We start from the raw sequence: 12,743 nt of genomic DNA, 5'->3' as shown, positions 1-12,743 counted from the left end.
GTTGGATATGTAATAACAATAATAACAACCAGTAAAATGGGTTTCTGACACTGTTGTTCCCTAAAAGTTAAACTGGAATATAATGTACCCATCCATTTATGCCGTAAAAAAACCACTATTACATATTTATAGCCAATGAATGATATCAAATCATTCATTGCTGCAAAATACAGCTCTTTATATATAAATATATATTTATAATATATAATATATAAATTTATATATATTTATATATTTATATACAATTTATAATATATATAATATATAAAAATATATATAAATATAAAGTATATATAAAATATAAAAAGCAAGGTCCTGGAACCTCAGACTCCAAACACAAAGGCAATCCCCAACAAAAACAAAGGGACAGGCCAGTCAACAGTCAAAAATCTGCAAACTTCATTGCGAGAATCTATACCACAGAAGGAATGGCTGCTTCAAATTGAAATGTATTTAGAGGCTTAATGTAAAGCCTCTAACCCTAAGTTAACTACCAAATTCATCTATCCATTTAAGACTGTTGGAGTCATAAAGACCCCTACCAATACTAACTCTTCTGACCCTGTTCAACTCAATGAACAGGGCTCCTGGCCTGCTGGTTTCCCAAACCCTAGCATAACCCTATGCCTGAATTAGCTAATAAACCCTCTCAAAGTATTATTTGCATACTAAGCCAGCATGTAAAGCTCTATTCTTTTCAATACTAAATCATCTTTCTGCCTTCAGATTGCATGGGGGTCACAAATTTCTGGCCTTTGAGTCTCCAACTCTTCACCTTAAGTACATTAGACATTCTCTCCTACCAACACCAAACCACTGCTCAAGCATGCGGTGTCTGTGGAATACAGTATGGCACTATAATCACTTAAAAAATTAAACAATTTCTTATCCAAGTATAGTTTTACCCCTGTTTTGAACAGATAAAAACTCCAACCCACGTGCTTACGCTAAACTCAGTTATAAGAATGAGGCCAATCTTTGCAGTGACAGACATGGAAAGCAGCTGAAACACACCAATATGTGAAAATTTAGACTGAAACTGAAACATGTAAATCAAACATTAATGAAATAGCCTGAAATGCTATTACTAAGCATGTATGGAATATAACCATAAATAAGGATCCTAATAACATGAACCCCTAAACCCAGATGTTACTTTGGACATCAATTCCTACAATAACACAGAAGGTAAAATCTTCTTCAATCCTAAGCCCTCCTTTTAACCTCTTAGTACCTGAGCTTCAAGCCAGAAGCCCTAAGTCTGAGCCCAAATAATATGCTTAGTAACACAGATATTGATCAACCCTAACAGTACATGGGAGTAAACAGTCCCTGCCAGACACTTTCTAAAACTGAAAGCCGCAAAGTTGAATCACTAGAGTCTTACAATCTAACTTTAATTCAAACCATAAACTTAATTTGAAGTCTAGAAGTGAGATGAATCATTTAAACAGAAAAAACCCAATCCCTACTACTGCCACCAGGCTTTTAACTCTTGGGGCTTTTAAAATCTACAGAATCTTGAAGACTTACCCTGCCAAATTTTAACTCTGACCCCCACCTCAAGCAACCTCAGGAAGGATATGGGACTAGTTCAGTTGCCCAGCCATAACAGTGGCTTTTAATCATGGTAATCAGTGCTGTGAAAGAGGACTGTTTAGGAGAGGTAAAGAACTCCCTACAGGAAGGGAGCTCCTAGCTACCTGTGCTCTTGAGAAACAAATAATTAAGTGAACTTTCAGTTTCAGATTTCCAAAACCTAATATTATTTCAGTTCTAACCTCAGACTTAAATGTAGGCAAACAGAGACCAATGCCTATAAACTTCCTGATAGACCGGAAAGATATTTGATTAATAAACAATTAAACCTGGTTAAGTTTCTTCATTTTGCCTTGTTATTCCCTCAATGGATCAGGTTCAGAATCCTGCCTTTGCTGCAGATTATTCTTTTTTCAGACTTTGATCAGCACAGCACAACCTGCAACGTACCATAGCCTTGCTGAATAATTTATGTTTCTGCAATCATTTTACTTGTTATCAGAATCTTCCTGTTATATTTAAATTGCAAACATGTTGCTGCATCTCAGTACCCTGTTTTGAGCTGCTGCAATCGTGCTGTGTGTGTTCAACTTCTGCAGGAGGACTGAGACCATCACTGCTTGAATACATAAGAAGTGAAAACTCCAGAATGTGTTAGAAGGATTATTTATAGTAGCCCAAGTCTGATGTTTCAGATGATTCTTCATGTTACAAGAAAATTACTTCATACCAAGTCTGAAAAACAAAAAAAACCAAACCCAAAACTGTCTGACACCTTTTCACTGCTATTTTGTCGAAGCAAGGCTGTTATTCTTCAGTCATATAAAAAGTGGCAACTGTTTCTGGGTACCTTTATTAACAGTCCTGTAGGTGGTAATGAAGCAACTGTGGCCTGGAACAATTTTCTGCATTTTTCACTCACAAATTAACCAGGAGCCAGTGCAAATTCAGCTGTTACTGTTAAACTGAGAATTCCTTGTTAAAATTCTAAACATAATTTCTTATGTTATGAACAGACGCATATAACATCTTGCTCTCCTAGATTTACTTCTTTTTCCTACCTGAAGTACCCTGTCTTTCTCACGTTAATTTTCCTTATTCTTCTTATCAGGTGCAATTCTTCATATTAACCAAACCTTGCATGAAATCTTTTTCTTCCTATAGTTGAATCCCATTTTCTTCCAGCTATTATTCAGTAGAATTAGTCCATATGCTATATCAATAAAAAAAGAGCAAACAATATGGAATATAGTTCATTTCATGAAACACTTTATGAAGCAGTAATCACTTTTTACTAGGCTATCTTGATGCTAATCAATAACCCTTTCACTAAACCCAAGTTAGGAGGAGAATAATTCCTATACTGTGAAAGAAACAGAAGTTGAATATTTCTGATTTAGTCAGTTGTTCTTTGAAAGATTTTCCCCTTTCTGTCACTAAAAGTCTGCCCTGTTGCAAGAATCAAAGCACGCGTTTCACACATAGTGAGATTCCAGCCTAGTGCAAATAAATCCATGCTCTAGGTTTGGGACAAAAAGCTTTAAAATTCTTTTAGAGGAAATTGTTAGGAGAAATATTACAACAGCTATAAAGAGATGGTCTTAGGGCCAAGGCTTCAGAGGAATTCAAGGTATATACATCTATAGATGTAAACAGCAGCCGATCTGCTTCTCCTTCTGCTGCACTTCAAGATACTCATTGATGTCTGCAGCTGTACTGAGTTTAAAGGCTCTTCCAGAATAGTTATATAATTATATATATAGTTACTATATATATATATAGTTACTATAAAGGTAACTCAAACATGCAGATTCTACCCTTCTCATCCACATATCATTACGGGTTTAGCTGTTATCTCTGTGAGGACAAATCTATTTCAAAGTCATATTTTTCTCTCTACTTCTTACTTTCAAACAATTCTCTCAACTTTTACAAATTGGAAATGCAGTAAGTCTATACTTACATCAATGAATCATGCATGTGACCATCTGACCCTTATTACAGCAGCTTGCTACAGCAGAATTCATTGCAATACCACTGCTACTCGTAAAGCGCAGAAAAACAATGGTATTAATATTCCTTTGTCTTGAATGTCAGCATATTTAGGTGCTCTTAAAAATTAAGGTGGTTTTTTTTCTATAATCAAATAAAATTTGCCAATAAAATGTGACCAGTTCCAGCATGGAAGAAAGAAACTGATTGTAGAAGGCAATACAGGGAAGCAATCTTCAATCAATTATCGATGTCCCAGCAAAATTAACTGTAATTCCATTCCCCTTCCACATTAGGGCTTTTACCTCCTCTACATCATTTTTCTTCCTTGCCCCTCCAACTCCATAAACCTGAAAGTGTGTCAGTCCTTCCTGCAAGAGCAGGAAGTTTTCTGTGATTCGTCATAATTTTTCTTAGTAAATCATTTACTGAGATTTCCAGCACTGTCACTTCACTTTCAATTAAATTCCTTCTAGGTTAAAAGTTAAGAAGAAGTACACTAATCAGTGAGTATTTAACAGACCCAACAGTGCTCAATACATGCTCTTTTGTTTTCTTTACTCTACTCTTGCTCTGCTCAGTTTTGCTATATAAATTCTGCTGGGACACCCCAGTTGCTCTTAGATCCAAGTTCTCACAAAGATTCAGATCACTCCAAATGTAACCTTGTTTTTATAAAAATGAAAATAACATGGTATTTTGAGGCTATTGAGGGGTTAACAATGGGGTTCAACGATGGGACTGAAAAAGCAACAAGACATCTGTCAGACCAGATCCAGATTAACACAACAACTGTTGTCTGGGATTTCACTGGCTTGAATTTTCCATGTCATCCCCAGTAGATACGAGCACACCCCAAAAACCGCTGTCATAAATGTGACTGATGAGCTTCTAAAGCCAAGGCCTGAAAACGCATAAGAATACAGCTGAGTCACAGGCATTAATGTAAGGAATTCATCAATCCAGAAATAAAAATATAACAATAATAGTAATTGTAACTGTGATGATCTCACTACACAAGCAGAGCAGGGTTTGTATGGAAAGGCTTCTTTTTTTTTGTATTTTCCCTTCTCTTTAAAAAATAAATAAATAAATAAAAAGAATGCAATCAACAAAGGAAGTTGGGAAATACAGAGAAGATTTTGGATACATGTGACAAGATTTAATACAGAATTTATGATGCCTAAAACCCTTGCCAAGTTAAATGACTGGTCAGTTGATATCTGCCTGAAGCAATGAAATATGAGATGAAAAGTAATGTTACTTCTTTCCGACAAGAGTGGCTAAACACAATATTAGGTCCCATATGTTGCTCCAAGACAAAATGAAAATGTAAAGCCATGTATCTTTATTTACTCATCAGGAACATAACAAGTCCTTTTTCCCTAAATGCAGCAGAAATAAAAATAAGAAAATTGAACATTTTGTCCTCTCCCTATTTTTACAGCTCCAAATCTGTTTCAGATGGAGCTCAAGACAAAAATGGTTGAGATATGTCTCCACCTCCCCCTTTCCCTCCATGCAGCTCCTTGCTTACTGTAAGTCTTTAGACCCTTTTCACTGGCACACAAACCTTTGTGTAACAGTAGCAAGTAAACCGTGTCCATCATGAGTACCCTATCTGTGTCTATATTCAAGCATATTTCTTATTGCCTCCCAGAAACCATAACAGTTATTTAAAGCATGATTTCAAAGTCCATCTCTAAAAATAGAGGGAAGACCAGCAGAAGCTGCTCAGGTTATAAACCCCACTTCACTGCTCTCTGACCACATGCTGTGAAGTGCCTGCCTACATACCATTTCAATGCAAATGACACATTACAATTTAAAGGTGTCTAAAGTGTTTTTCACGTCCTTTTATAATCCACTCATAGAATTATTATCTTCTCATCGTTCAAACTTTGCAAACCCATCACCCCTGATGATCCAAAAACTTCATTTGTAAGAGAAATTAAATACAACCCCACCAAAATAAACATATTGATGCCTAATAAACGCAGCAGCCAATCATGACTACCCATATTTTCAAGTTGTGTATGTACCTGGTTGTCTTCATATGACTTAATTTAGTACTGGCATGTTAATAGAAGCATGATAATAATTTTGATCTTCTGTTACATTTATTTACTAGTTTATATATATTTTTTCACCTCAGGTAGCTAGCCAATATAACTGTGATTCACAGCTATGAAATGATGGACGAGTCAATAAATCTCCTCAATATCATGGATATCAAAGTAAGGATATACTCATAATGTACTCTTAGAAGTTTTGCTTTATCAAATTATAAATTATGTACATTGTAGTACTTTTCTAGAAAACTTCTCTCATCATGTTGATCCTACCTAGCTACCCTAACAACTACTTTTTCCCTAGGCTTTAAACATCCATAGACACGTACTTTTCTTCTCAAACCACAGAGTTCCTTTATGAAGTTTATAGTCAACACCACTACAGACAGCACTGAAGACATTATTATAAGACACGTAATATATATTTCTTTCTATGCATTATCTTGAATAAACTCCATAAAATCTCAGAGCCTTGGGTTCCCTTTTCCAAAAAGTAGAGTAATAGTTACTTCATAAGCAGGTTGGCAGTGGGCAGAGAACACTGAATAGCAGATCAACATTATGTAAGTGCTTCCACTTAACACTTGTCTAAGTAACTAAAAACTTTACAAGATTACATGTTTTCCTAGATCAATGAAAAAGCACTCTTTTATTGGCTGAAATCAATTAATTGAAGCTTGGTTGTGATATGAAAGCAATTAAAAAATCAGAAATCCAGAAAGGTTGAATGAAACTGCCTCTGTTGGAATAATACAGAAATTAGAAAGAAATTCTAGCATTAAAATACTACAGCTGCACAAAATGTGCAACATTGGACAAAGTGAGCAAAACATTCAAGCACATGCCTAGCTAAACCCACGCTTTTTCAGAGGTGTCTGTATTATTTTCCTTAAGAGACTCAAGCTCATTTTAAGTGCTTTCCTCAATTGGGATGAATGCATATTATACCATATTTATTAATTTAGGATAACAGAACTACTTTGTAATATCGCAAGACAGAAGTGTCGAAGTCCCCTGGCCTTTAGGATAGTTTCTGAATAAAAAAAATCCTTCCCAAACCCTGAGAGTCAGGATCATTAAAAGTTTAAATGGAAACTTCCTTTAGCTCTGAGATAGAATTACAAACAACCATTTCCAGTATCCTGAATCTGGTACCAATAAACAGAAAGACCACTCAAAAAATTCAGGTCTCTCATTCATTTTGATTCCTTATATATATATTATTCAATAAACTTGAGAGTCAGCTAAATTCTTTGATTTCTAGCCAATACCTTGGAAAAATTCCCATTCAGTTCAGGAAAAAGTACTATATATTCAGTCTGGAACTGTTGAATTACTTATGACTGAATTAGATCTTCAAACTTTTTGGAGAAGATACACCATCAGTAGCAGATAACACTGCAGGAGTTTAGGCTACTGTCACCTAAGCTACATTTGACAGGAAAGAAAATATACTCAGCTTTTGCCTATAATGATTTTTTTTATTGCTATGCAATAATATCTAATGCCTTCCAGATGCATTCAGGACAATTTGTTCATTTCACTCCGTAATCAAAATGTGTTTTGACTACTAAGTCCCTATTTAGTTTTTTCTGTAATAATTTTTCTTAATGGGAGTATTTTCCAGATGTTGTGTTAGTCTAGTCATCTGGGACCTCTTCCAACTCATGTGGAAACTATGCTGTCATAAGCTGTCATCGGCAGTTTTGCTTAACAAGCTGTCTAATTAGTTAACCCCAGCACAGTTACAAAGCAATATATAAGGAATCTGAAACATCACTGAGAGCAGACATATTCTTTGCTAGGTAAGTGTCACACCTATCTCTACTCAGAGCATTTTAATCAAAGTGCACTTCTTCAAAAGGAAAATGACAAACCAGAACAGAAAAAACAGACAAGTTTTCCTTTTGAAAGAAGACTTCCTTTTATCCTGCATTTCCATTTGACGTATTTAAACACTAATATTTCAATGATAGATTATGGTTTATAATATTATGTTGCTTAATAACTAATGTTTTTATAGTAGGTTTTTTTGCTTTACTTTTATATGTATTAGCATTATAACCTTAAAAACCATTGTACTGAAGTGCATCCATGTTAAAAGACTGACTATACTTTTCATGTAATAGAATTCTGAAAAAGAATTTATTTCCATTATTTGTTAATAATGAATTTTCCTAGTTTTGCTACAAAATCTAACAGCTAATTGACTAATAACCAAAAGAGAATCTATGGAGTAATTCTAAATTAGCAATTTGTCCTTGAACAATTTCAGTATTAATTTTATATTGTTACTAGACTAGTATTGTGCATAGAGATATATACATTTTTTTTTTTAAATTATGAACTAATTAATTGAACTGCATGTAGTGATGTGAGATTATTTCCTTTTAGGGATGATGTCGTACCTGAAAGTAATGATCATATGGAACATACTTTGCGTTTCCCTGGTGATCCTGTCACTGTCCTTGATTCAAGAAGTGTCTTCTCAAGGTACTGTAACATAAAAAGTTGAAGGGAGGGTGTCTAGGATATCTAATAAGTAGTAAGAACGCTTGAAATGCATCTTCATAAAAATATTAAGTTCTAGAACTTTACATTTATTCAGACAGGCATTATGATTCAGTTTTATCATCACTGAATATTTTCATAAATATATATTGGTACAGCATGGTCCTGTTTTTTTGAGGAATAACATATAAATATGAATAGAATACGAAATGCGTATGAACCTACTTCTTTTTTGGTAGACATCTTATACAGATCCTGTTGCCCTCTGACATATTTAGACCAAGTGATTTGCAGCATGATTCAAGGAAGAATCTAAAATTACAGTATCCACAAAATTTGGTTATAAACAAATAGAATAGGCTCAGGGAAAGGAATGTCTATACTATGTTAAGTGCTTTGCCATTAAATGCACTGTTACTACCATTACCGAGGCAAATTTTGGCAATTATTTGTCTAATACTACAGATTTTTTATCTGTTTTCAAATTTCTGTAATTGATTTCTAACTAAAATAGCACCATTATGAAGAAACAGAAGAACTTGCACCCTGGCAAGCCTTGTGCTGTCACAGTTCTCCAGTAGCTATCAAATCGTTATAGGGATAACACTGTGTCCCCCTTCATTTTTTTGTAAAAAAGTCGTAACAAACATTATACCTACAGCTGAAAATCACAATATATATAATTGTTTGTTATCCCATGGTCTTCCTTCATACACACACAATGTGTGCTGTTAGAAATTGTCTTTGGTGTTGTGTTGTGTTACATGTTATTTCTTGTTATTTTCTTGTTTTTCCTCAATGTTAATTATCTTAATCATTTTAGCTTGCTGACTGTTGAGCTTCTTTGTTTGTACTTAGGGGCACCTCCCCTGTGGTCCTGCATGTTTCATTTCCAGAAGAAGCTGTTAGCATGTTACTTTAGTAGAGGTTTCACATAGGAAGGGGGGATGTCGCAGGGTGAATATCTGATCTGGCAGTAGAAGGTAACAAACTGCTGCTGAGCTTGAATGCTTGCAGTTTGAAAGCAGAACACCTAACGTCTTGCTTAACAGTTGTAATCTGCACCATTTATTATTGTCTAGCATTTTCCAACCTGAGAGCAGTCTAGCAGTAAAGCCACTGTGGAATGAGCTTTTATGTTAATCTGCTAATAAGTGATTTCCTAATTAACAAACAGAAGATACTTATAGAAGATTGCAGGACTAGATCCCAACTGTTCCTAACTTCAGAATTGATACCAAATTCCACTCTGACCTCAGAGAAAAAAAAACAAACAGACAAACATGTAAAGGGCAGGCAGATTTTGAAAATTTATGATAAGAATGGCTCCAGGGACCTGTATTTATTATGACAGTGCTCAGGAGATTTTATTTGATCATTGTGCACATTATCAAAAGTAAAAATCCGACAGACCTAATGGGTCTGTCAGGTACAGTTATGCAGGTGCACATCTATAGTCATACATAAGGTGAATTCAGATGGAGAATAATCTGCAAAACAATATAATGCCTGACTGATATACTGCCTAAATTAAATCTGCAGCAGCTAGTTTGGATGGCAGAACTGAGGTGGTCATATTACTGAACCAGGCCTCAAGGATTCATTGATTTAAAGAAGAAACAGGATATGGTAGCCTCAGCAGAATAGCCCTCTAACCTGAATGTGCACTGATGCTGGTTCTCAGACTGACTCAGAGCAAACCTCTGATCTGCATGCTTTCAGGAGGGGTTGCACCAGGCCCACAGTTTCTGCAACACCAAGTGAAGAAATGGCATTCTGTAGAAAGAAAAGATAACTCTTACTACTACACCATTCAACATTTCCTAATGTACCATTTTGGTTTGGCAATGTTTACATCAGTGTTGTGTGATTTTAGATTTATCAAGCTGTACAGGGAGATGTGGGCAAGGGTATTCTAGAGAGCATGACTGCCAGTGTGATTTTAACTGTCAACACTACATGGAGTGCTGCCCCGACTTCAAGAAAGTCTGCACAGTGGGTAAGTTCCCAAACACAGCCAGTTCCTATTGGCAAAACTTCCCCTCCCCTTTGCTCCAGCTCCCTACCACACCAGTGTCTCTTCTCTGAATGCTTAAATGTCTTAGTTTGCTGTGTCCTTGTTCTCCTCTCATAAATGTATTGTTCTTTCCCTCAAAAACCCATTGATAACCTCTCGCAACCCATTCAAGGAAAATTGTGTATCCACAAGTTGTCGCTAAGAAAAGAATTTTGCTTTTCAGAAGAGCAGAGCTAGGCAAGAGGGGGGAAACAGTTACTGCTTGTTTTCTGCTCCTTAGTGCACTTGTACTGTATCTGTTTGTCTCTTATACATAAAAAAAGGAAAAAACAAACCCAGGGGTTTCCCAGGAAGAGATTCTGGGACATTCCAGCTCAAACTGAAGAAGTGTGGAGGCTGTAAGGTCTAATCCAAAGTCAGCATCCTTCCGTCAATAGAAATTCACTCTGAATCAGAACCATGTCCAGAGTTTGATTGAAAAGGTGGTTGGATGAGTATTATTTTATATGCCTTATTTATAAGTGAAACTCTATAGTGTAATTAAGTACCAGTATTTCAAACTGTTCTACTGATAGTTAAAAAGTTTTATTATGAATCAAACGTCAAAAATATCAGCAATTTAGATCACTGCAGCTTTTTACACTACACTGCAGTTCTAGTAAGATTACAGGTGTAAGATTTCTTAGATCCAGCAACATAGCCCAAGAGTTGTTCAAAAAGCAGACATAGCACTCCCTAAAATGCTAATTTTGCCACTCTGACACACACAGAAGAAGCAGCTTCGTTTTCAGTCTTCCCAGCCTGATTCTGATTTGTGAGGGGACATCAGCATTTCTCACAACTGAAAGTACATACTGAGGTATTTTAATTGTGAGACCATTTGTTTATTGTGGGCCCAGTTCTAATGTTAATCTGGCATCTATATAACATTTATTAAAATGCTTAAGGCTAGAGAAAGTCTTCCCTGTTCGAGCCTAAATCACTGAACTCAGGTAAGCACAGTAGGCACCATCCTAAAAGGATGAAGGCAGTCCGAGGAAGGACTCTTGCCCAGCTAGTGTGTGATCGGTGCTGACTAAATTAGAGAAATGCCAGACACTGCTTATGAATAAAAAATGCCCTATCATCGTAAAATAAAAACAATATTCACCCGTGCACGTGGGATAAATCCACTGGCATTAACAGACTCAATCCACATCTACATTGGTCAAAACATGTTCAGAATCTGCCTATACAGTAATTCTAATTTTGATAGACAGTGATTCAATTGTAAAGTATGATTTCATGCCATGCATGCCACAGAGACAATGATTTAATAGAGACTTACCTACAGAAAAGATACAGGACCAGAATAACAGATTATATGGTAAATTCTGGAAATACTAAGTGGTAGCCAACTATTGTCTCAATTCTGTGAGATGCTAAGCATCCTCAAAAAATATTCACTTCAGGTGTAACAATCGCTTCAACTTAACACTTAAATGTACTACCTATTAAATGTACTACTGAATGTTAATAAACATTAGATTGTAACGTGATGTAAATATTTAGGGGCAAAATTTGTACTTGAATAATACAGCAAGTATGTTTTGCTGAAGCCTGTAATAGGTGTGTACACAGTTTTCCAAAACAATTTGGACACTATCTGGTATGAAACAGAAGTATTGTAGTTGTCAGAAATTAACCAATCATGAAATATTAAAAACACGTGGTTATTATGTCAAAACACGGTAGATACTCTTTTAATACTAATAATTTAAGAATTGTATTAAATGGACTGGGATAACATTTCAAAAGTAGTCACTCTGTGTAAGTTTGTTAACTCTTTCACACAAAGTTGCACTATTTGCTCAGAGACACCAGGTACACTTGGTGATGATCTATTTAGGCAAATTATTTTAAGAAATTCTTTCTTAGACACATTACTCTTGATGCAGAGTGGTACCCTCATGAACACCTTTTTAGAAACCCAACCCAGAACTTCAATACCATTCTTGAGATAACTACTGCTTGACTGGGGAAACTGAAACCTTCTATGATGGGACCTAGCTAAGTGAACGCAGAGGTCACTCTCTATTCCATTATAAATTCTAAATGGTCTCAATATACTGCAGTGGCAAAGTGTAGTTCTGGTTGTATAGCCTGATCCAAACCCCACGATTACACAAACAAGTTCTGGATCAGACCAGAATAACCACTAGATTTTTTGAAACTGTTCTTTACATCAGCTGAAGCAAAGAACTTCACTGTAGAAAGGTCCCAGCATTAAATGTGAGCTAGCCAAAATTACTCACTTTCTTGTTCTGCCTTAAGCAGCAGTCTCCTGCAGAGGACGTTGCTTTGAAGCCTTTGAAAGAGGAAGAGAGTGTGACTGTGATGCAGACTGCGAAAGATATGGCAAATGTTGCCCAGACTATGTGGAACACTGTAAAGAGGGTAAGAAATGTATCATTGTATTTTTCTTAGATGTATTTAAACAAAGATGCTTTGCATTATCATAAAACATTAACTGTGCAGGCTTCTTCGGACACAAGAAGTTGACTACCGAAAAAACCAACCAACCAAAAAAAAAAAAAAAAGAAATAGCCCCAAACACCACTCCTCCCCCACCC

At 35.8% G+C, this 12,743-nt stretch overlaps 1 long non-coding RNA gene across 4 annotated transcripts in view; it reads right to left on the bottom strand.

Annotated features, from left to right (window-relative positions):
- The window catches only part of LOC115611119, a 37,618-nt gene extending 24,983 nt beyond the window's left edge, over window positions 1–12,635 (bottom strand). Inside the window, exons 1-4 of one of the 4 annotated variants that reach the window (XR_004389941.1) lie at window positions 12,426–12,635; window positions 9,771–9,890; window positions 8,012–8,099; window positions 2,601–2,752 (exon numbers count right to left, since the gene is read on the bottom strand). This is a non-coding gene — a long non-coding RNA (uncharacterized LOC115611119). Of the gene's footprint in view, window positions 1–2,600; window positions 2,753–3,502; window positions 3,897–8,011; window positions 8,100–8,339; window positions 8,577–9,770; window positions 9,891–12,425 lie in introns of those variants that run through there. The other 3 variants (XR_003992476.1, XR_003992475.1, XR_003992474.1) reach the window with 3 other exon arrangements.
- Window positions 12,636–12,743: the final 108 nt, after the last annotated feature.

This window comes from Strigops habroptila, chromosome 8, assembly GCF_004027225.2.
Source record: "Strigops habroptila isolate Jane chromosome 8, bStrHab1.2.pri, whole genome shotgun sequence".
NCBI classification, from domain to species: domain Eukaryota; kingdom Metazoa; phylum Chordata; class Aves; order Psittaciformes; family Psittacidae; genus Strigops; species Strigops habroptila.
Note: the sequence above shows the minus strand (reverse complement) of the source record. Positions and strands in the feature narration are given on the sequence as shown.